Below are 5,000 nucleotides of genomic sequence, written 5' to 3' on the forward strand. Positions count from 1 at the left end.
TAAGCGACCCTTCACATTTTCATTTAATTTACAACTAACTCTTGCACGTACTCTTGCCAAATTTATCTATTACAGCCGTCTTTATTAAAGAATTAACAGTAATTACTAACAGGTACTCATCGGCCCCACCTTCCCTCTCTCTCCCTTTCCCGTCCGTCACCTCTTGGCGTGCCCGAAAGAGAGGAATGCAGATTTGGTAAAGAAATCCGATCCTTCGTTATTGATGTGTCCATAGCCATGTTTATGTTTTGGGATCTCTTCAATGAACCCAATGGTTTATTTCATTGGTTCGATAAATTAAGTCTTCCTTAATTTTTAACGTCGATTCATTTCCTTCATTTCCGCACGAAGGAATTCATTCATCGTCGTCGAATACCTCGGTCCTAAGCGAGGGATAGAAACGTCGGTCACCGAATCGCTAGTCACTTGACCTTGACCTTAATTTACCCGGGGTCAGTTCTTGGTGCGCAGGGGATTGAGGAGTATTTGTACACGCGTCTTAACAAAGCAGGTCGAGCGTTATCGAGATTCTCCAATCGGCCCCGTTTTATTTTTCCGGGGGTATCGTCCACCTAGCCGTGCTAAAAGAAAATTAATTTTACCAGAATTTGATTGATTTCTTTTTCCCTACGGAAACCGATACGGACAATAACTCTTGTGTGACGCAGTGCTCGCTCTCCTGCATTAAAAGCCCTTTAAATCCCAGAAACGGGCGGGGGGTGGGGGAATTACGCCCACACGCACGCACACGCACGCATGCCCCCACTCCCCATCGCCCACCGCGGGCAGGAAGACGGGGACAGGGTGGCCCTTGTATCAGACCCGCTTAAATCTCGAATCACCCCCCCGGTTCCCCACCTCCCCACACACCCCCCGGACGGGAGACGGCGGCAGCCCGGTCCAGCCGGACCCGGAGCACGGAGGGGCCGTCAGGTCTACCCGGCTCCGGGGCCGGCGGCGGCCGTCAGGTCTACCCGGCTCCGGGGCCGCCGGCGGCCGTCAGGTCTACCCGGCTCCGGGGCCGCCGGCGGCCGTCAGGTCTACCCGGCTCCGGGGCCGGCGGCGGCCGTCAGGTCTACCCGGCTCCGGGGCCGGCGGCGGCCGTCAGGTCTACCCGGCTCCGGGGCCGGCGGCGGCCGTCAGGTCTACCCGGCTCCGGGGCCGGCGGCGGCCGTCAGGTCTACCCGGCTCCGGGGCCGGCGGCGGCCGTCAGGTCTACCCGGCTCCGGGGCCGCCGGCGGCCGTCAGGTCTACCCGGCTCCGGGGCCGCCGGCGGCCGTCAGGTCTACCCGGCTCCGGGGCCGCCGGCGGCCGTCAGGTCTACCCGGCTCCGGGCCAGGCGGCGGCCGTCAGGTCTACCCGGCTCCGGGCCAGGCGGCGGCCGTCAGGTCTACCCGGCTCCGGGGCCGCCGGCGGCCGTCAGGTCTACCCGGCTCCGGGGCCGGCGGCGGCCGTCAGGTCTACCCGGCTCCGGGGCCGGCGGCGGCCGTCAGGTCTACCCGGCTCCGGGGCCGCCGGCGGCCGTCAGGTCTACCCGGCTCCGGGGCCGCCGGCGGCCGTCAGGTCTACCCGGCTCCGGGGCCGCCGGCGGCCGTCAGGTCTACCCGGCTCCGGGGCCGCCGGCGGCCGTCAGGTCTACCCGGCTCCGGGGCCGGCGGCGGCCGTCAGGTCTACCCGGCTCCGGGGCCGCCGGCGGCCGTCAGGTCTACCCGGCTCCGGGGCCGCCGGCGGCCGTCAGGTCTACCCGGCTCCGGGGCCGCCGGCGGCCGTCAGGTCTACCCGGCTCCGGGGCCGCCGGCGGCCGTCAGGTCTACCCGGCTCCGGGGCCGGCGGCGGCCGTCAGGTCTACCCGGCTCCGGGGCCGCCGGCGGCCGTCAGGTCTACCCGGCTCCGGGGCCGCCGGCGGCCGTCAGGTCTACCCGGCTCCGGGGCCGCCGGCGGCCGTCAGGTCTACCCGGCTCCGGGGCCGGCGGCGGCCGTCAGGTCTACCCGGCTCCGGGGCCGCCGGCGGCCGTCAGGTCTACCCGGCTCCGGGGCCGCCGGCGGCCGTCAGGTCTACCCGGCTCCGGGGCCGCCGGCGGCCGTCAGGTCTACCCGGCTCCGGGCCAGGCGGCGGCCGTCAGGTCTACCCGGCTCCGGGGCCGGCGGCGGCCGTCAGGTCTACCCGGCTCCGGGGCCGCCGGCGGCCGTCAGGTCTACCCGGCTCCGGGCCCGGCGGCGGCCGTCAGGTCTACCCGGCTCCGGGCCCGGCGGCGGCCGTCATGTCTACCCGGCTCCGGGCTCGGCGGCGGCCGTCAGGTCTACCCCTTTTCGGAGCCCGTGGGGCCGCCTGCGGTACCCGGCGACCGCGGGTTGTTGGTTGCGTAGCGTCCGGCGATAAGGGCGGCCAAGTCTACCCGGCTCCGGCGGGACTTGGTCGCCTTGCCGGGGCCGAGGGGTAGACGTGTTGTCCCCGCTGCTTCGTCGGAGCTGCCGAAGGGGTCGCTGTTTTTCGCTGCCTCCAGTTACGTCATCGTAAAAGTCGGCGTGGTTGGCGCGCCTCCCCGGTGCGCAGAGGCGCCGCTCTTGGAGCTTGCCGGCGGCGGGGACGTGCCGGTCCGTACTATAGGAGCGAGCCGTGACTCGTCTCCAGAGCAGCGCTCGTCAGCGGCTGCAAGGCCCGCGGTTCTGCCAGCAAAGTGGGGTGCTCGGCGGCCGTCGTGGCGGTTCCCTCGGTGGTCCGGCCCAGCTTCCAGTCTCTTCGGTCCGGCCATCTCCCAGCGCTTGCCCGACAAGCCAGCCCAGCGTGTCCGAGGGGTCGGGAGCTGCGGAGAGCCGGAGCCGGCGGCCGGCTCCGGCGGCCGTTGCCGACCGGCACGAGGCATAAGGCCGGATCCCGCAGGGCAGGGCAAAGACTCGAACGCACCCAGCCGGGGCCCAGTGATGGTGAAGGTCACTGCCGGAGGCAGACGGCCGGGGGGCGTCGAGCCTGCCGCGGCTTACTCCCGGCTCCAGAGGGCCCGGTTGGTGGGACGACCGAGGTTGGCGGCACCTCGTCCCTTTGTGCCAGCCTTAAGCTGGAGCCCGCGAAGCGGGCGGAGAGAGCGGCGGCCGGCTCCCGGCCAGCCGAACGCAGACGGCCGGGGGGTGCCGAGCCTGCCGCGGCTTCCCCCCCCCGGCCCCCCGAGGGCCCAACTGACGGCGCAGGCGGGGCGGCGGCGTCCCGTTTTCACCGGTGCGAGCCCTCCGCGGGCAGCTGGTGGTGTCAGGCGGGCCCGGTGACGGGACTGCGGCGTGCAGGCGAGGCGGCGGCGCCTCGTCCTCGTTTCCCCCGGGAGAAGCGGTTCCCCGCGGGGCAGGGCAAAGACCGGCGGCCGGTGGCGGTCGCCGGCACTCGAACGCTGGAAGGCCGGGGGAGCCGAGCCTCCCTCGGCCCCGGGGGGCCCGATGATGGCAAAGGCGGGTGCTGGCACCGTTCCGGGGCAGAGGTGCCCGCGAGTGCCCAGCCCACCAGGGCTGCCGCCGGCTGCCGAGGGCCGTGTGATGGAGACGGGCAAGGTGGCGGCGCCTTGTCCTTTTTCTCCGGCCTTAAGCTGGAGCCCGCGAAGCGGGCAGAAACACCGGCAGCCGAATGCAGACAGCCGGGGGGTCTCGAGTCGGCCGCGGCTTGCCCCGGCCCCCGAGGGCCCGGTGATGGTGCAGGCGGGGCGGCGGCGCCTCGTCCTCTTTTTTGCTGGCGCGAGTCCTGGTAGCAGGAGGGCTCGCTGGGAAGGTCTGCACTCGTACGGGCGAGGTGGCGGCGCCTCGCCCTTCCGAACTTCTCCAGCCCTAAGCTGGAGCCCGCGCAAGCGGGAAGAAAAGGGCGGCCGGTCCCTGCGGCCGGCAGCCGAAGGCAAGTGGCCGCGGGCGTCGAGCCTTGAGCGGCTTTTCCCGGCCCCCGTTACCCGGGGATGGCACGGGTGAGGCGCGGTGCCTCTTAGTCTTCTTCGGCCTTCTCCTCCCCCGGGGTAAGCGGTTCCCCGGGGCGCAGGGCAAAGACCGGTACCGGTGGCCGGCACTCGAACGCTGGAAGACCGGGGGAGTCGAGCCTGCCGCGGCTTTCCCTCGGTCCCGTTGACCTCGCTCAAGGGAATCGATGCGCGGAGCGGGTGGCCGGCGGCACCTCCCGCTCCCCCCCTTCAGTCGACCCAGACCCGCAGGCAGCGCCTGCAGAGGTGTTCCTGGGCGCGTCGGAGACGCTTCACGGCGGGCCGGCTCTGCCGGTGACCAGGCCGCCGTTGCGGCTCTCCGGAGACGCTGCCCCCTCGCTCGCACGCAGAGCCCCGCGTTCCGCCGCCCGCCCCGCCCGGGGCGGCGGCGAGCGCGCGCGGCCGTCGCTGTCCCAGGACCGTGGCCGTGGGGCCCGCGCTTCCTCTCCCGATCGAGGTGGCACCCAGGGCGCGTCGGAGACGCTTCACGGCGGGCCGGCTCTGCCGGTGACCAGGCCGCCGTTGCGGCTCTCCGCAGACGCTGCCCTCTCGCTCGCACGCAGAGCCCCGCGTTCTGCCGCCCGCCCCGCCCGGGGCGGCGGCGAGCGCGCGCGGCCGTCGCTGTCCCAGGACCGTGGCCGTGGGGCCCGTGCTTCCTTTCCGTCTCTCCTCTCCCCTTTCCCTTCCTGATCGATGAGGCCTTTCGGGTCGCGTCGGAGAGGGCCCCCGGCGGGCCGGCTCTTCCGTGCTCCCCGTAACAGGGAGCCACGGCGGTGTCCGGTGTTCAGGCCGGGCGGTCTCCTTTCCACTTCGCTTCCCGTCGCATGCGAGGTGTTGTCCTGCTGCCCCGAGCGACGGGGTTCCTCGGGCTTCTTTACCGAACCGGGCTGTGTGACGGCCGCGTGGCCCCGCGAGCTCTCAGGTGTCCTATCGCACGCGAGGCGCCGGTGCCGGCCTCGGTCCGGGTACCCGCGGGTGCCGGCCGCGAGCAGCGCTGGGCGGCGGGGCGGCCGAGCCAGAAAAGCCACCGGGGACGAGAAGGCGAGCGTGGGG

The sequence above is a fragment of the Calonectris borealis genome, unplaced genomic scaffold, assembly GCF_964195595.1.
Source record: "Calonectris borealis unplaced genomic scaffold, bCalBor7.hap1.2 HAP1_SCAFFOLD_173, whole genome shotgun sequence".
Classification (NCBI taxonomy): Eukaryota; Metazoa; Chordata; class Aves; order Procellariiformes; family Procellariidae; genus Calonectris; species Calonectris borealis.